This window comes from Puma concolor, chromosome D4, assembly GCF_028749965.1.
Source record: "Puma concolor isolate L17-30 chromosome D4, mPumCon1.1.hap2, whole genome shotgun sequence".
Classification (NCBI taxonomy): Eukaryota; Metazoa; Chordata; class Mammalia; order Carnivora; family Felidae; genus Puma; species Puma concolor.
The window spans coordinates 5,207,503-5,227,580 of NC_141679.1; the positions used below are offsets into that span (position 1 = coordinate 5,207,503).

General features: G+C 43.7%; 1 long non-coding RNA gene across 1 annotated transcript in view; it reads left to right on the forward strand.

Moving 5' to 3' along the window:
- The first annotated feature begins 2,679 nt into the window (after nt 1-2,679).
- Nucleotides 2,680-20,078, forward strand: part of LOC147574681 (uncharacterized) — a 34,768-nt gene continuing 17,369 nt past the window's right edge. Inside the window, exons 1-2 of the long non-coding RNA XR_015243272.1 lie at nt 2,680-3,248; nt 3,628-3,731. This is a non-coding gene — a long non-coding RNA (uncharacterized LOC147574681). The remainder of the gene's footprint in view (nt 3,249-3,627; nt 3,732-20,078) is intronic.

Genomic DNA, 20,078 nt, shown 5'->3' on the forward strand with positions numbered 1-20,078 from the left:
TACTTGGCTGGATCTCAAAGACCTTAGGCCGAATGATGAAAGCTAATTTTTGAGTTGGCTTTTGAAAGGCACATCTTGTAGGAGTCCATTTATACAGCGTTCTTGAAATGACAGAATGACAAAAAAGGAGACAGGTAGATGACTGCTGGGTTGTAGGGATGGATGGTGGATGGGGCTGGGGTGGGGAGGAGGGCGTGCGTGGCTGCAAAAGGGAGATCTTTGTGGTGATGGAGCAGTTATGTGTCCAGATTGTGGTGGTGGCTACACCTGCAATAAAATGACACAGGTACATCGTACCAATGTCAGTTTCCTAGTTTTGATAGTGTTCCGATGTTACGTGAGATGCAACCACTCGGGGAAACTGGATGAAGATTATATGGAGTTTTTTTTGCTTCATTTTTGCAACTTCCTGCCAATCTCTAATTATTTCCAAACAAAACAATTAAGAAAGCAATGCATGGGGCACCTGGGTGGCTCTGTTGGTTGAGAGACCAATTCTTGCTTTCGGCTCAGGTCACGATCCCAGGATCGTGGGATCGAGTCCTGTGTTGGGCCTGCTTGAGATTCTCTCTCTCTCTCCCTCTGCCCCTCTCCCACTCGTGTGTGTGCTCTCTCTCTCTCAAAAAAAAAAATCGATGTGCTACAATAAGAAAAATTCTATGTAAAAGTGTTTTTTGAGAGCGCTCACCTGTTCAAGAGAATTTCAACTTTGAGGCAATCAGTTTATCATTGGTAATATAATAAAAGAAGCACAGTTTTTGTAAGGGGACTATATTTCAGGGAGAATTTAATGTAACTTTTGACACACTGTATTAGAAATATTACTCTGCTGAATAATATTTGCTCACTTTTGAGATAGGTTAACCATGTGCAGATAAATCGAGTAATCAACGAGTAACGTCAGGACAGGAAGGCAGTCTCTTAAGACACGCGACATTGGGCTATATGGAATTTTTCATTAATTTAAGCCATTTTCTAGAGCTCTGATGTCCAGATCAGTGACAAGTCCAATGCTCCTGAAATTTAAAGAGGACTATAAAAGGTTTACACAGTAAATTGCAGCAAACGAATTCAATGACGAACAGAGTTGTGGAGCTGGCGGAGAATTTAGCCTTCGCGCAGAGACATTTTCTGGGACACTCTGAAGAGATCTGGTGACATTTCCAAGTTCGCCCGGAACTGGGGACTGGCCAAGTCCAAGACTATTTGGCCCCGGACCCGCGATCTTCCCTGAGAGCCATCCTCTGTCCTTCCCCCCTTGGCGCCCTCTGTCCTCACCCACTGCCTTCACGCCTGGGTGTGAGGTTTCTGCCAGACGTTGGGGCACAGAGAGCCTACCTTGCATGCGTCCCCCACACACGTGCCTGTTGGCAGGCTGGCTCCGCACTGTCTCTGAAGGATCAGTCCTCAATGAGTCCCATTCCAGCTAACGAGCTTCTCTGTAGCTTAAAATACTCTAGTCAGAAGAAAGAGAAATATTTTAGAAAGTGTCTAATTGGAGCTCTCCCAATCACATATTTTTTTCATCAGGAGCCTTTGTATTTCGAGCTTTCGTAAGCCCAGTTATTCTGAGACACAATTTTACCGAGGAAGGAGAGAGTGGTTGTTTTTTTTCTCTTCTAATTTGATTGTATTCCTTCATCCTCTTAGTTGCATGTTATCGAGTGTACCAGACCAAAACCATTCACATGTTCATATTTACATGGGGAAAGATTTACTTGAAAAGGGTTCTTGTAGGGACACCTGGGTGGCTCAGACGGTTAAGTGTCTCCAACTCTTGGATTCGGCTCAGGTCGTGATCTCATGGATTCATGAGTTCGAGCCCCACGTTGGGCTCCAGTCTGACAGTGCAGAGCCTGCTTGGGATTCTCTCCCCCCCTTTCTCTCTCTCTCTCTCTCTCTCCCCTCCCTACCCCCAGGGTGCTGTCTCTGTCTCTCTCAAAATAAATCAATTTTTAAAAAAGGTTGTTTTAATGCATTCTCACTATCAAAATTAAGGCAATACCTCCTGCAAGAGGGTGGGAAATGTGGCCACTATTTCCCTGTAAAACCCAATGCGACGTTGGCCAAGTGGCAGGCACTCGATGAGCGTGGGCCTGCGACCAGGCCTGGGGACCAGGTCTGGGACGAGCCCCCGGCCGGGGCAGCTGGTCCCCGAGGTTATTCCCTCATCTGTCATCTGTGTCATTACCGGCTTGGCCAGCAGCCCGTTCAGCTTACATGCGTGATGATTCTATCCCACCGGTTCTCGAGGGGGAGGGGAAATGACTTCAAAAGCAGCTGAAGAAGAAAACAAGAAAACCCCGCCAGACCTCCTCTGGGGGAGGATTACTATTCCTATTTTGGATGCTGTCCCTAAAATCCCTACCCGTGGCCGGCCAGTAAAGCGCTTCTCGGTGAGCACACGCCCCATCCCTGGACCGCTGGCGGGGAAAACGCACAGCGCTGCCTCCACCTGCTTTTTCTATGCCGAGTGTCAGAGACGAGGCCCCTGTAACGATTCCGCTTTTGCAACAGGCCCCGGATAACCAGAAAGGGTGGCATTCACGCGTCCTCGAGGCGCGATCATCAGGACGGTTCTGCGGGGAATGAACCACGTGAGCCCCGTGGGGCCCACTTCCGGCCACTGAAAAGAACATTGACGGCGCATGACCGGAAGCTCTCAGGGGGTCCCGACTTGCTTCTGCGAGCCGCTGGGGAGCAAGGAACGGACGTGTCAACTGCGGGATCGGCTGTTACATTCTGGAGGCTTGACTTCATGCCGATCGTGGATGAAGGAGGCAGAGTCCCCTTCTGGGAGCTGCTGACGGCCACCAGCTAGAAGGCATAAGCCTCGGACTCGGCCGATGCCATCCTCCAACTCGAGACACGATCGGGACCAAGTGGGGCAAAGACAAAGGAGCGGCTGGACTTCATCGTGGTGAAGGCCGCTGTTCTCCCGAGTGCGGGGGGCAGTGGCCCGTCCGGCTGTCTGTCGGTGCCCTGGGTTGCATCCTGACCGATTCCCTGGCGTATTGTTTTACAGGAGCAGGTTAGGACTCGAACTAGCGATCGCTTTCACTTATTAACCATTTAATGATCTGCTCACAAACCCTTTTCTTCCTGCCCCCGAGTTGGGGACCCTGGATTTAGAAATTGTCGGACCCCCGGGGTGAGGGCTGCTTGCTTCCACCCGCAAACGCAACAGTGCTCCCCCTGCATTGAAGCCCCGACTGCCTCCTGGGATACCAGTCACTGCAAATCACTGGGTAAGTTGGGGGGGAAAGGGTTATGGGATGGGCAGGAGGAATCCATCCCGATTATCAAGGGATCCTGTGTCTTGCCTCCCTACATTCTACATCTGGTTAATATTAAGGTCTCAGATTCCTCCGAAATGAAAGTCTGGGTCAGGATAGCGGGGAAAGAAGCCAACGAGCTGAGTGCTGCCTGAGAGCAAAGCAAAGCGTGCAGAGAGCAGAGAGTGGCCGAAGGGCGTCACGATGCCAGGACTTTGCCGAAGTACATGCTGACACTGAATTTCCTTCCACGCTCCGGAGCTAACTTCCCTTCCCCCTCCCTTGCTTTGCGAAACTTTCATGTAGACTTCCTTATGGATGGGTACATTCACTGTTACTCTGTGGGTTTCAGAAGAGGGAGCTGTGCCCGTGACCATCTTGGAGGAGAGAACTGGGTGGGACCCAGCGACCCTAGCCCTGGGACAGGAAGCAGAGACTGGAGACTTCCTGCTTTTGGTAAGTCAGTGCGGCACTCTTTACCGTTCAGAAGGTAACTACACTGTTAACCCCCAACATTTGAAGTGTCTCTAATTCTGTGTATAAGAATGCGTATGAATTTTGGGAGGCTGTGCCTGTTCTTTTTGGACTGTTCGGTACCCACCCACCGGCCTGGCTCTGACGAATGTCCCCAGATGTGTTCTCCTAAGGAGAGGCACCGTGCTACCTGCTGCAGAGAAAGTCAGGACATGTGAGTAGGATCCCGGAGCCCCCATGAGCTTAGCCAGTGAGACTCTGGGGCAAAGATGAATCCATACACTCCTCCCAGCAAGAGGGACCACCTCCTAGGCCTAGGGTGTGAAATAGTTACGCCACAAGGTATATTTCCATATCTTTATAAATTCTAGAGGAACACAGGTTTATGAGAAGCCACGAAACGGAAGCAGTTCTCAGAACTACGTCCCGGGATGGAAAGATACAAGCCTAACCCAGTTGTAAATTCAGACTCAGTTCTGAAAGATGCTTACGATTCAGATACCGAAGATGTTCTGAGGGTTTTCTGTCAAACCCTCGGGGAAACAAGAATTCCACATTCTTTGAAGGAGGATGAGAAAAAGACAGCACGCGGACGCGTTCCAAATTTTGAAATTTTAACTGCAACTAAATGTGAACATGGATCATATGCTTCCCTCCAAACAGACTACATTTAATTGAGAGTAGGAACTCAAAGTCTGTTCCAAGAAGGATGGAGCCTATTTAGAGAAATCAAGAAGGTCACTTTATTTTATTTTATTTTAGTCCTTAGTCTCTTACCTACCAGCTCCTTGGATACTCACAGCGTCTTTATACTCATAGGGACATAATATTGACACATTATTATCCCCATTTTACAGATGAGGAACCGACACGCCGCGAGGTTAAATGACTCCAAAGTCGCACACCTGGTGTCAAAGATAATTGTCAGAGTGAACCTCTTAGCGCCATTTGACTTTCTAAACTACATGCCTGTACTTTTTTTTTGTAACTAAAATTTTTAAAAATTCCACTTGAAGATAGATTTATTTCCTCCCATTATATGTTTCTGGGTCTAACAGTTGCAATATTAGGCTTGCAAACATTGATGCAAAATTAGATCCAAAGATATTATGCCACGTTTTAAATTCACGTGTATAATATCAGTCACAGGCTTTGAGAAGTGACCTTTTTGTTAGCCAGAACTCCTTGCATTAAATTCTATTCAGGAATCACAGCCTATTGTCTTAATGCATCTTTAAATAGAATTACCAGAGTGGCTGGGCATACCTATGCTTGAAACATTATTTGTCTAATTGCTTCTGCCTAATTAAGAGGTACATATTACGACAGATTTCAAATTGATTTCAAATTAAGTAAGATCTCGGAAAACGAGGACTAACGTAAACTGAATAAATTTGCTTCTTGTTTTTGCTCTTTCCTTTTTTTTCCCCTTTTCTTTTCCTTTGAGGAATTTCATATCTGTTTTTTCAGAGGAAATCAGGAAACCATATACATGTTAAATAAAGGTCTATCCAGATCATAAGATCTACGCTTCAGATGAAAAAGGCTTTATAAATAATCTTTCTTTTTTTGCAATGTTTGTAATAATTCAGGTCATTCCTTCTGGCCAGTCGTATCATCTAGATAAAAAAAAAATTGCCCAATCTTTGGTATTAACTTAGTACTTACGGAATATTACATAATGCAGTGCAGTCCAATTTATGGGATGAAACACAAATTTAAATAATTGAATATGGTTTATTTCACCTGTATTTCTTCTACACAGATACGCATACATGTTAAGAGTTGAGCCTTATTGACTTTACATGGACATATCTTTTTACTGAGTCTGATGACTAAAATAAAGGTTCAGAAATGGATTTTGGCTAACAAGTGCATTTACATCTATACATATATTATGAAAATACTTTCATTCTATTCTCTGAAACATTACGTACACATCTTTTGCCTGGAGATACTTCCTATGTGAGTCAGCGTTCTTAAAATATATGCTAATAGGTAATGGTCAATGTGCTACAAACATCATTGAGTTAGCATTGAGGTAACCTTCCAGTTACGTCCTTGCAGTTTTCATAGATTATAAGATATAAAACACTGTATTTTGCCCCATTCAGACTTTCCATGCACAAGCACTGTCAGTTTTAGCCTGCAGTGTTTCTTCTAACATGTCCACACACACAAAAATAATAATAATAAAGTAGGCGCCTATATGCAGAAATTTCTCCAACCCTTCCAGAACGTAAATAATTGATCTATATGCATATGTAATAAGAAAGCTTTAAGAAAGGTGCCTTTGAAATTCAATTGCTTATCCAAATGTTTCTGGAGTAATACATTTGGAGACTATGTCTAGAATTTATAACGGCACAGGTTTTTATTGTCAGGTGGTTAAATGCCCTCGTCATAAAGTTACAGTGAAGTCACACCTGCAGAATGTACATGGGAGAGGTGTCACAAATGGATGTCCTCTCCTTGTGACATTACTACCACTGTCTCTTTTAGTCTCTTAAATTCAAACAGGTAATTGACCAATACCCTCAAACCATCTATATGGGACTCCTCAAGTTTAGATCCAGTCCCCCAGGATCTAAGATTTAATCCCCAACACGAGGGTGGGGGTGTCCTACAAGGCTGAAAAGTACACTGACATGCGATCTTCATTTGGTGAGATGAGAGTGAGCTTGGGCTGGAAACTATGGTAGAAAGCATATGAGTCACCTCGAAATACCAGCTGTCTAAACATCCCTATTACGTTAGATTCCCAGGTTAAAATTAAGAACTCAGGAAACAACAGGCGTTGGTGAGGATGCGGAGAAAGGGGAACCCTTTTGCACTGCTGGTGGGAATGCAAACTGGTGCAGCCACCCTGGAGAACAGTATGGAGGTTCCTCAAAAAATTAAAAATAGATGGGGCGCCTGGGTGGCTCAGTCGGTTGAGCGTCCGACTTCAGCTCAGGTCATGATCTCGCGGTCTGTGGGTTCGAGCCCCGCGTCGGGCTCTGTGCTGACAGCTCGGAGCCTGGAGCCTGCTTCGGATTCTGTGTCTCCTTCTCTCTCTGCCCCCCCCCCCCCCCCCGCACTCACACTTTGTTTCTCTGTCTCTCAAAAATGAATAAATGTTTTAAAAAATTAAGAAAAATTAAAAATAGAGTTACCCTATGACCCAGCAATTGCACTACTAGGTATTTATCAAAAGGATACAAAAATGCTAGTTCGAAGGGACACAATGTACCCTAATGTTTATAGCAGCGCTATCAACAATAGCCAAACTATGGAAAGAGCCCAAATGTCCATAGACTGATGAATGGATAAAGAAGATATATGTATATGTGTGTGTGTGTGTGTGTGTGTGTGTGTGTGTAAAATGGAGTATTACTCAGTCACCAAAAAGAATGAAATCTTGCATTTGCAGTGATATGGATGGAACTAGAATGTATTATGCTAAGCGAAATAAGTCAGAGAAAGGCAAATATCATACGATTTCAGTCCTATGTGGAACTTAACAAACACAACAGATGAACACAGGGGACGGGAAGGAAAAATAAGATAAAAACAGAGAGGGAGACAAACCATAAGACACTCTTCAATGCAGAGAACAAACTGGGGGTTGCTGGAGGGAAGGGGGGAGGGGGGAGGGGCTACATGGGGGATGGGCATTGTCTGGATGAGCAGCAGGTGCTGTATGTAAGTGACGAATCACTAAGTTCCATTCCTGAGACCATTATTTCACTATATGTTAACTAACTTGGATTCAAATAAATTAAAAAATAATAAACTAGGAATAGATACGAAAAAAAGTTAGATTCCCACATGATATTTAAAAATAACCAGCAAGTAATCATATTATCAGTTTTAGCTCTGAGAATCTTTTATAAGATAGCCTCAGCCTAAAGTAATCACGTTCATTCAATTTCAGTCACGTAAGAGAATGCAGTTCTGTGCAAATTGTCAGATACACACCCCAAAATTAAACAACCGCATAAAGTAATTGGGAGAATTCATTTTCCAAACCTTCTTCCTCTCTCTGTTGCTCTCACGTTTCTTCTTTCTAACATCTAATCTCTCTTCTCGGCAAGTCCTCCACAGTAAGACAAAGCTTATTTTGTGAATCCCTGTAATCTGAACGATCATCTCCTTTTTCATTCTTCCCATTGCTTCTGATGACAAAGCCACCGCTGTTACTGAGCTGATGGCAATAATGGATGTTTGTGCTGGCTCTATCTTTTGTACTCCCTTCTTTGAAGGGGGGCCCTGGGCTGAGCTGGTAGCCTGTTGAAGGAGGATGTGCTCTCTGCCCGAGTGTGGGGGGGGGGGGGTGGGGATACAGTAATTGTTTCTCTTCAAAAACAAATGCTCAAAACTTCACCCCAAATTAACATTGTAAACAATTTCCACATCATCAATAATGACATTTGAAAATCTGGTTCTAACAGTCCGGGGAAGGAAAGGGAAGGAGAGGAAGGAAAATGTTTTAAGGGCTCTTGCCTCTTACACCTGTGATTCTCGAAACCTTCACCGAAATCTGTAAAACATTGATGTTCACTCTGGAGTTTTATACTTTTAAACATTATTGACTTTCTGGTAAGAAGGCAGATGTTAAGACCTTAGAACGTGCACTCTGGCAAGAGGCAAACTATTAAATGCTGTTCGTTGAACTTTGTAACATAGATCTAGGACTTTCAATTTATTTTACCAGCTGTATTGAGGTATAATTCACATATTGCCCAGTGTACCACTTACAGTGCACAATTCGGTAGTTTCTGGCACATTCACAGAGTTTGCAACCAACCCCCCCGTTAATTTCAGGACATTTTCATCACCCCAGAAAGGAATCCCGTACCTTTGGGTGGTCACCCTACCATCTCAAGGCCCGAGCCTAAGCCCCCACTAATTCACTTTGTTCAAGCCTCTGAAACCTTCATGAATCAGCACTTTGATATAAATCTCCAACTCTCTGCCACTACTATTTGAATTTAAGAATTTTATTTTTTGAGCAGTTTTGGGTTTATAGAAATATTGAGCAGAATGGACAGAGTTCCCATATACTCACTTCAGCCTTGCAACACCCTCGTCCCCTTTTCTCTGTTACTAACGTGTTGTATTAGTGGTACGTTTGTTACAATTGATGAGTCAATACTGAAACACAATGTTAATTGAAATTTACATCAGGGTTCGCTCTTTGTGTTGTACATTCTATGGGTTTTGACAAATGTATAACGTCATGTATTCACCATTGCAGTCTCATACAGCGTAGTTTCTTTTAAAAAAAAAAGTTTATTTATTTATTTCGAGAGAGAGATTGAGAGAGAGAGAGAGAGAGAGCAGGGAAAAGGCAGAGGGAGAGAGAGAGAATCCCAACCAGGCTCTAGGCTGCCAGTGAAAAGCCCGACTTCAGGCTCGAACCCATGGACCGTGAGATCATGACCTGAGCTGACCACCAAGACTCGGATGCTTAACCCACCGAGTCAGCCAGGCGCCCCCAGAATAGTTTGACTGTCCTAAAAATTCTTGCAATCTATCTGTTCATCCCTCCTTCCCTTGCTCTTAGCCCCTGGAAACCACTGATCTTTTTACTGTCTTCATAGTTTTGCTTTTTTCTGCAATGCCATATGGCTGGAAGAATATAATATGTAGCCTTTTCAGACAGGCTTCTTACACTTAGCAATATGCTTTTAGGGTTCCTCTGTCTTTTTTTTTCTCACTTGATAGCTCTTTTTTTTTTTTATTATTGTGGAATAGGATTCTGTTGTCTGAATATAACACATTGGTTTATCCATTCATCTACGGAAGGTACATACAGAGGAGTGTGATTGGTGGATCATATAATTGGAATATGTTTAATTTTGTGAGAAACTGACAAACTGTCTTCCAAAGTGGCTGTACCATTTCAGGGCGCCTGGGTGGCTCAGTCGATTAAGCGTCTGGCTTCGGCTCAGGTCATGATCTCACGGTCTGTGAGTTCGAGTCCCGCGTCGGGCTCTGCGCTGACAGCTCAGAGCCTGGAACCTGTTCCGGATTCTGTGGTCTCCCTCTCTCTCTGACCCTCCCCCGTTCATGCTCTGTCTCTCTCTGTCTCAAAAATAAAAAAATTAAAAAAAAAACAACACACGTCAAAGTGGCTGTACCATTTTGCATTCCCACTAGTCTGTGGTTTCCCGGAAGTTTTTAATTTAGTGAAATCCAAGTTATCAATTTTTTTCATTCGAGAATTGTGCTTTTAGTATTGTGTCTAAAGAAGTCATTGCCCGGCCCTGGGTGACCTAGATTTTCCTCCTCTGTTAAAGAGCTTTGTGTGTTACATTTAGGTCTGTGATCCTTTTTGAGTTAATTTTTGTGAAAGGCAGAATTGCCTTTGCTCCTTTGTCAAAGATCAGTTGACTGTATTTGTATGGTTCTATTTCTGGGCTCTCTATTCAGTTCCATTGATCTATTTGTCTCTTCTTTTGCCAATATCACATGGCCTTAATGACTGTAATTTTATAGTAAGTGTTGATGATGGGTGGTGGCAAGCCTCCAGCCTTGTTCTTCTCCCTCAATATTATGTTGGCTACTCTGTTTTTTTATGAACTTTGGAATACGTTTGTCAATATCCAGAAAATAACTTGCCGGGGTCTTGATTTGGATTCATTGAGTCGGTAGATCAAGTTGGGAAGATATGACACCTTAACAATTTTTGATCTTCCTATAAAAGGAGAATGAACTCTCTCTCCATGTATTTAAATACCCTTTTGTGCCTTTATCAGAGGTGTGTGGCTTTTAATCATGTATATCTTGTACCTAGTTTGTTAGATTTATGCCCAGCTATTTCATTCTTTTGGTGCTAATGTAAATGATACCTTGTTTTTAATTTAAAGCCCAAGTATACAATGCTGGTATATAGGAAAGCAATCAACTTTTGTATGTGAAAATATATCCTGCAATCTTGCCGTAAGTGTTTTTGGGTTACCAGAATTTTTTGTTGATTCTATAAGATTTTCTGCATAGATGATCTTGTCATCTGGGAACGAAGACAGTTTATTTCTCCCCTTCCAATCTATTTACGTTTTATGCCCTTTTCTTTCTAGTTGTATTGGCTGTGACTTCCAGACAAGGTTGAAAAGGAGGGGCGACAGGGGAGGTGGTTGCCTTGTCCCTGACCTTAGCGGGAGGCCTCTAGTTTGTTACCAGTAAGGATTATGTTTGATGCGGACTTTTGGTAAATGCTCGTTACCAAATTCAATAGTTCTCTCTATTTCTACGTTGCTGCAAGTTTTCGCCGTGAATAAATGATGCGTTTTGTCAGATTCTCTTTCTGCATCTTCTGATGTGATCATATCGTTTTTCTACTTTAGCCTGTTGAGATGACAAATTTCACTAATTGGCTTTCTAACATTGAACCAGTCTTGCATACCTGGAATAAATCCCTCTTGGGCCTGGTATAGAATTCTTTTCATATCTTGTTGGATATGATTTGCTACTAGTTTATTGAGGATTTTGGTGTCCATATCCATTAAAGATATCTGTCCGAATTTTTCTTGTGTTGTAAGACTTTATATATATTTTTTTTAAAAAGAGAGAGTGAGGGGCACCTGGGTGGCTCAGTCGGTTAAGCGTCCGACTTCGGCTCAGGTCATGATCTCGCGGTCCATGAGTTCGAACCCCGCGTCGGGCTCTGTGCTGACAGCTCAGAGCCTGGAGCCTACTTCCGATTCTGTGTCTCCCTCTCTCTCTGACCCTCCCTGGTTCATGCTCTGTCTCTCTCTGTCCCAAAAATAAATAAACATTAAAGAAAAAAAAAGAAAGAGAGAGTGCACATGTGGGTACAAGTGGGGGAGGGGCAGAGGGAGAGGAACGGAGAGAATCTTCAGCAGGCTCCACACTCAGCACAGGGCCCGATGCAGGACTCAATCTCATGACCCTGGGATCACGACCTGAGCCAAAGTCAAGTGTTGAGCGCTTAACCGACTGAGCCACGCAGGCACCCCTCTGTGTTTTTGATACTAGGGTGATACTGACCTCATAAAATGTATTAAGACGTATGCATTTTTGTTCTATGTTTTTGGAAAAGATTTTAGAAAATAAGCATAATTTTTTCCCCTAAAATGTTTGGTAAAATTCACCAATGAACCCATCTGGCCCTCGTGTTTTCTGTTTGTCAGATACTAAGTATTGATTCAAATTCTTTAATAGATAGAGGGCTAGACAGACTGTCCATTTCCCTGTGTGACCTTTGGTGCTGGAGCAAATGGATATCGCCATGCAAGAAAGAGATGTAGACAAAAACTTCACACCTTTCACATATATTGACTCATGGCGGTGCCTGGGGGGCTCAGTTAAACACCCGACTCTTGATACAGCTCAGGTCATGATCTCATGGTGTGTGGGATCAAGCCCCGCATGGGGCTCTGCGCTGACAGTGTGGAGCCTGCTTAGGATTCCTTCTCTCTTCTTTCTCTCTGCCCCTCCTTGCTCTCTCTCTCTCTCTCTCTCTCTCTCAAAAATAAATAAATAAATATTTTAAAAAACAGATCCAAGAATTCAATATAAAATGCAATGGAACTTTACGAAAATTAAGTACTCCTGCTCTGAGAAAGACACTGTTAATAGAATGAAAAGTCAAGCCATAGTCTGGGAAAAAATATTTGCGAAAACATGTGCCCGATAAAGGGTTGATATCCAAAATATAGGAAGAATCTTTTTTTACAACATTTTAAAAAATTTATTTATTTGTTTTCAAAGGGAGAGAGAGTGAGCATAAGCAGAGGAGGGGCAGAGAGAGAGAGAGAGAGAGAGAGAGAGTGAGCATGAGCAGGACAGGCACAGAGAGAGAGAGGGAGAGAGAGAATCCCAAGCAGGCTCCGCACTGTCAGCACAGACGGCGGGCTCCAACTCACAAACCATGAGGTCACGACCTGAGCCGGAAACCAAGACTTGGATGCCTAACCGTCTGAGGCACGCCGGTGCCCCCCAAATATACAAACAATCTTTAACCCTCAACAACCAATTAAAACTGGGCGAAAAAAAAATCTGAAGAGACACCTCACTAGAGAAGATACACAGATGACAAATAAGCTTATGACAAGATGCTTAACATCGTATGTCACTAGGGGATTGTAAATTAAATCAGCGGTGAGATGTCACCACACGCCTAACAGAATTATGTAAAATCCAGAACCCTGATAATACCACACGTTCTTGCGGAGCAAGAACGCTCACTTACGGCTGGTGGGAATGCAAAATGGCGCCACCTCTAGGGAAGACAGTTTGGCAATTTCTTACAAAATCCACATACGCTTACCATATCATCCACCAATTGTACCCAAAGGTGTGGAAGGCTTCTGTTGCACAAAACCTGCACGTGAATGCTTATAACAGCTTTGTTTTATACTTGTCAAACTCGGAAGCAGTAGCGACGTCCTCCATGGGTAAGTGGACACATACACATCCAGGCGATGGAATGTGAGTCAGCAGACTAAAGACGTGAGCTGGTAGGTCACAAAAACACACGGAGGAGGAAACTTAAAAGCATATCACAAAGTATGAGAAACAATCTGAAGAGGCCCCGTACCGAATGATTTCAACTCTAGGGCATTCTGGGAAAAGCTGGTGGAAGAATCAGTGGTTGCAGGGGTGAGGCATAGGGGCTGGAAGGCAATGGAAGTATCCTGTGTCTGTCATGGTGGACGTGTGTCAAGCCTGTAGAATACACAACACAAAGAATGAACCCTACTGTCAACCATGGCAACAATAATGTGTTAATACTGGTTCATCAGGTATATATATATGTATGTGCATATATATATGTATATATATATGTATGTGCATATATATATGTATATATATATATATACATGCTATTTCTTGTATATATATTTTCTACGTAGAAAAATAGACAATAAGCTAAAGACTTGTTTTTTTTTGGAGAAGGAAACTGGTGATAAGAGCTACGAAAAGTGTCTTACTGCCTTGCACGTTGGCAAATGTGTTCATTGCCCAAAATGGTACAATCTTAGATTGATGGAACTTCATTGGATTCTTGAAATTCTAGAGTGTCACTCTATTTCTGAAAAATAAAAAAAATACATGCATATATATTATATGATAATTGTAGAAATAGATACCAAACTGGTATTTATAATTAAAGTTTTGAATGTAATATAACAAGCTGTTCTTTGGGGGAGCCTGAGTGGCTCAGTCAGTTAAGCGTCTATGGATTTCGGCTCAAGTCATGATCTCAGTGTTGTGAGATCGAGCCCCCCGTTGGGTGTGGAGTCTGCTTGGGCTTCTCTCTCTCCCTGTCTCTCTGCCTCTCCCCCATTCATGCACGCATGTGCTCGCGCAGTCTCTCTCTCTCTCTCTCTCTCTCTCTCACTCTCTCACTCTTATGAATAAATAACCTTCGGAAAAACAGCTTTTCTTTGAATTGTTTCTACATGAGGTAAAGCAGTGTTTTTCTGTTTGTTTAATTAAAACTATCTCCGTAGTTTGAAAATATTTTTTAGTATCATTAGCCTTTGAAAGCCAACCAATTCCATATTAACTTTTATTAATTTCAATAATACTGATTCCTAATATCATATTTACAGAGGAGTGACCATTCATATTTTCACATGTGAGGAAGGACTTTCTTTGGGAAGACACCCTGTTAACCATGGATCTTTTTTTTTTTTTTTTTAATTTTTTTTTTCAACGTTTATTTATTTTTGGGACAGAGAGAGACAGAGCATGAACGGGGGAGGGGCAGAGAGAGAGGGAGACACAGAATCGGAAACAGGCTCCAGGCTCTGAGCCGTCAGCCCAGAGCCTGACGCGGGGCTCGAACTCACGGACTGCGAGATCGTGACCTGGCTGAAGTCGGACGCTTAACCGACTGCGCCACCCAGGCGCCCCTAACCATGGATCTTAATCAACAAAATAATTCATATTTATTAATAATCTATAGTTAACTGACTGTTACACTGAAGATACTGACATTATGATCAATAAGTTTAGCTTTGGAAGAAAGAATAGTTTCAAAATGATGAAAAAAAATCTATATTCTGGTCTTCAATATCCATATGATGAATTAGACAAATTTGAGGGTGTAACTCCTAAAATCTCACCCTTGTACTCTGACTTATGCCTCACTTTTATGCAATTTATCCTCACATCCAGTAATGCAGAATTTCTTTTTTAAAAAAATTTTTTAATGTTTTATTTATTTTTGAGACAGAGAGACAGAGCATGAGCAGGGGAGGGGCAAAGAGAGAGGGAGGCACAGAATCCAAAGCACGCTCCAGGCTCCGAGCTGTCGGCACAGAGCCCGACGCGGGGCTGGAACCCACAAACCGCGAGATCAAGACCTGCGCTGAAGTCAGACGCTTAACCAACTGAGCCACCCAGGCGCCCCCAGAATTTCTTTGTAAGAAACCTAACACTGAAGTAAAACTGTTCCTTTTACTGTTATCTTGCTTTGGTTCTGAGAAATCTATTATGACAAAGTAACAGCTTTTTCATTTATGCACTCTCTTGATTTTTTGGTTGCTTTATGTGTTTCGTGAGTGTGAAATAATGGAATAAGGACATGGTGCAAACAGTCATTGTTGGCAAGTGTGGGTGGGACAGTGCGTGAGGCCGAGCTGCCGAGCTGCAGGAGAAAGCTGTTCCCCTGAAGTCACTGTGGGGTTTGGGACTGGCTGCTCGCAGAGGCTCACCTGGTTTGGGGCCGTCCAAAGTACATCGCTCAGGCACAAAGACTTCTGAAGTTCACCTGACCCTACAGGATATGAGGGTCATATCCCTACAGGATATGAGGGTCACTTTCTGCTGTATTTTTCTCACCTTGGAAGAGAGAATACTTCATTGAGAGTCTCTCCAGAGCCCTGGATTCCTAAACCCATTCGGCATTAACCGAGGGGCAGGTCTCTGAGAGAAGGAAAGGCCATGCAAACTAAGATTTAATCCAGGACCCTTACAAAGCTACAGAATTTATACCGGTTTTCTTCACTTTAGTTTTAACTTTTTTTCAATGTTTGTTTATATTTGAGAGAGAGAGAGACAGAGCACGAGCTGGGGAGGAGCAGAGAGAGAGGGAAACACGGAATCTGAAGCAGGCTCCGGGCTCTGAGCTGTTAGCACAGGGCCTGGCATGGGGCTTGAACTCAGGAATTAAGAGATCATGACGTGAGCTGAAGTTGGAGCTTAATCCACTGAGCCCCCTGGGCGCCCCATCTTCACTTTAGTTTTGGAAGAGCCATGTAAAATAGGTACTTCAGAGTTGAAAATACCAAGATTGAGAAAACAGAGTTTGTAGAAATAGAGTATGTGATTAATACATGTATATCAATAGCATTTCTATACAGCAGTAAGGATGAGAACACATGGTGTTTTGAGTGATCCACCATTTACAACTAAAATTAGCTCCTGCTGGAGGGCACCTGGGGGGCTCAGCTGGTTAAGCGTCTGACTCTCGTTTTCAGTTTAGGTCACGATCTTGTGGTTTGTGAGTTCGAGCCCTGTGTGGGGCACCGAGGTGGTTGTCATTATCTCTTATCTCTCTCCCTCTCTCTCTCTGCCCCTCCCCCACTTGTGCTTTCTCTCTCTCTCTCTCTCTCTCAAAATAAATAAAAAATAAACTTAAAATAAAAGAAAGCACCTGGGAAGAAGTCCAGCAATACTGTGCCACCCACCTTGAATGTGGAAAACAGTAAAAAATTGAGTGAAATATGTGTAAAACTTAACGGTGAAGGTAAGCCCATGCTCACAGATACGAAGTCTTATGTTTTTATGATGTCAGTTCTCCTAAAGTGATCTGTGGGTTTGGGGCAACTTCAAGAAAATTTTGTAGAATTTTTCAAATAACTTGGTAATAAGATTGCAAAACGGATATGGAAATAAAAAGACAAAGTAGGGAAGGAAGTTCTGCAGGAAAAAAAACCCTGATGAACATGCAAGCAACAAAAGCAAAGATCAGACAATATTGAAAACAAAAAACCAACCAACCACAACGACCCTGAGGAAATCCTGCCTCTTGTAACGATGCGCATAGACCTTGGGGGCATTATGCTAAGTGCAATAAGTCAGCGCAGAAAGGCAAACACTGTATGATTTCCTGTTCATGTGGAATCTAAAAAAAATCAGAGTCACAGAAACAGCAGAATGGTGGTTTGCAGATGTGGGTGGGGGAAATGGGGGGGGATGTCAGTCAAAGGGTACAACTTTTTGTTGTCGTTTTCACTGTTTTTTATTTTTATTTTTGAGAGAGTGAGAGCAGAGGAGGGGCGGGGGGGGGGGGTGGGGTGTGTCAGAGGATCCGAAGCAGGCTCCCCTGTGCTGACAGCAGAGAGCCCCACGCAGGGCTCAAACTCATGAACCGTGAGATCGTGCCCTGAGCTGAAGTTGGACGCTTAACCCACTGAGTCGACCAAGGGCCCCGATCAGCATTTATTAATCTATTTACTGTGTGAATCCTTCCAGTATGTTTTGGGTTTCCAGTTGGGCCAAATTGTGGACTTCTGTGTTAGTTCTTTTGTTTCTTCCCTCTGCATCCAGGTTTCTTTCTTTTTCTCCTTCTCTCTTTTCTCCCCCTCTCCCCCTTCCTTCCTTTTTTCCCTTCCCACTCCCTCCTTTCTCTCTACCTTCCTCCCCCCTCCCCTCCCCTTTTTTCCTCCCTTTCTTTCCTTCCTTCCTTCCTTCCTTCCTTCCTTCCTTCCTTCCTTCCTTCCTTCCTTCTTTCCTTCCTTCCTTTTCTTTCTTTCTTTCTTTCTTTCTTTCTTTTTTTCTTTCTTTCCTTCTTCTTTCTTTCTTTCTTTCTTTCTTTCTTTCTTTCTTTCTTTCCATGCTTTGGGACATAAACCGTGCTTCTTATAAGTTTCTTCCTCCAGAGACCCTCAAATCAGTGTCACGCCATGACAATGGTGTCATGAACTCCTACGCTGTACCACATGGGGTGCCATGAGTGTTTTTCCTCTAACCCTGAGGATCAGGATTAGACACAGCCAATAGCAGGAAAGGGAAGGACCTAGTGAAGCCGCTGGCTTCTGGGAGTGTTCCAATTGCCACCTCCAGTCCGGGCTCAGGACCGTGACTCCTGTCCCTAAGTGTCTGTTGAAAGCTCTGACTTCTTTCAGTTAAATCTGTAACAGAGGCTCGGGAGGACTCAGCAAAGGCAGGACCAACCAGTACTGCCCTAAGGGATACGTTGCCAGCGAGCAGCGGCTCTGGGCAAAAAGCACGCTCGCCGGGAGGCAACCGAGCAGCTCAGCATAGCCGGACAAGAGGGTAAAGCCCCCAAGCGGCGGTGACCGCTGTCTAAGTATTCTGTTGCAGCGTGGACTGTGTTCAGTCATCTGCAGAAACGGGATTGATTTCCACCCAAAGTTTGGTTCTGTTGTCAAAAATGATGACACACACACACACACACCACCACCACCACCACCCCCAAGAGGGTATGAAAAGGTTTATATTTCTATGTGAGACTTTCGGGGGAAAACAAGGAAGACTTCCCAAGCTGGTCCAAAACCGGCTTGGAGGTTTTACGATGGTTAGGGCTCGGGGCTGGGGTTCAGATGGAGATCCTAGCTCGTGGCCCAGATCTCTCACCCGCACCAAAGGAGAGGAACTGGCATGTCTTATCGACTTGTCCAGATAGGGGCACAGAGGGGAAGATGCACGAGTGAGACGTGAAAGCCTCAAACGTCAAAAAACGGGGCCAGACTCTTTATTACACCTTTGACGCTAACGATTCCTAGGTATGCAAGAAAAACGAAGAGATATAAAGGAAGGTTTGCGATAAGAAAAAGAGTGACATCACCCGAATGCCTGAATGCACATGGATCATCAGATTGTAGATATCCTCACGATGGATATTGACACACCTGTGAAAATAAATGTGCTACAGTTCTGCAGGACGATGCAGAGAGAACATAATAAAATATTGCTGAGTGAAAAAAAGTCAGACAACATTCATTGTAATATCCTTTTTAGAGAGTTCAAGAGCAAACACAGTCAAAGAATAAGCGTTGGGAAACATCGTCATCGAAAAGTCACGCCTGCTGCCTGACCTGTGAGCTGGACCCTGGCAGTCGGAGGCTCCTCACCCCTCTCCGCCCTTGGAATGTGGGTTCTGCTTGCCTTTCCCACTCCCAGAGGCTCCAAGGACATGGCCTTGAGACAGTGATGTGGTGTTGAGAACACCTGCATGGTATATGTGACTGATCCCAGTGAGGGTCCCTTTGTAAATGTTTAAGATTTGGGGATCCATTCATCCACTTCTTTTTTTTAATGTTTATTTATTTTTGAGAGAGAGAGAGAGGCAGAGGGAGAGGGAGACACAGAATCCAAAGGAGGCTCCAGGCTCTAAGCTGTCAGCCACAGGGCTCGAACCCACGAACCATGAGATCATGACCTGAGCTGAAGTCGGACGCTTAACCAAGTGAGCCACCCAGGTGCCCCCATTCATCCCACTTCTGCCCAAGACACGCCTTGTATGTAAGTTCCCTTTGCTTTTTAAAGCTGCCACCTTCCAACTAGAGTAACTTGCCTCTTTCTTTGGTTTCTCCCTGCCCTCTCTGTACAGGAGTCAGGCTCAGATTCACCAGCTCCCAGGAGAGTTACGAACCAACAATAAGTTATTTAGACGGTGTCTCTATTGATAAAAGGGGGGCATTATGAGGGAAAAATACATTGACAGCTATTTTGCTTTTGGGGTTCTGGGTAGCATCACAAGTATTTGTTACCTTTATTATTTTTATATGAATATTAAAAATTTTAAATATTTATTTTGAGAGAGAGAGAGAGAAAGAGACAGAGAGTGAGCATGTAGAGGGAGGGGCAGAGAAAGAGGAGAGAGAGAACCCCAACCAAGCTCTGAGCCGTCAGCACAGAGCCCGATGGGGAGCTCGATCCCGTGAACCACTAGATCATGACCTGAGCCAAAACCGAGAGTCGAACGCTCAACCAACTGAGCCGCCCAGGTGCCCCTATGTGAATATTTTAACACTCATTGAAATATAATTTGTTAACAAATCTATTCAAATAAATAAAATCAAGTTAACAAAATCAGGCCAACACATGAACCAATGATCAGTGGGATTAGAGGTGAACACAAAGTATGTGTTCAATCAAGGGAAAATCTAGATTGTTCTCCGTGCTTAAAATTCTTCCAATAAAAAGGAAGCTAAGTTTCCAAGAGTTTCACTTGGCGATTGTGAGCAGCACAGGCAGAATGGGACCGGGAGTCTGTAGGGCTCAGACTGGCTCTCCCAGACTCCTCCCAAGGGCCCTGGTAGCGCCCTTGACCTCCTCTGCAAAGCCTCTCTCCAATGTTGGCGCCATATGCATTTTTACAATGTTTGATTTTATTTTCCAGGA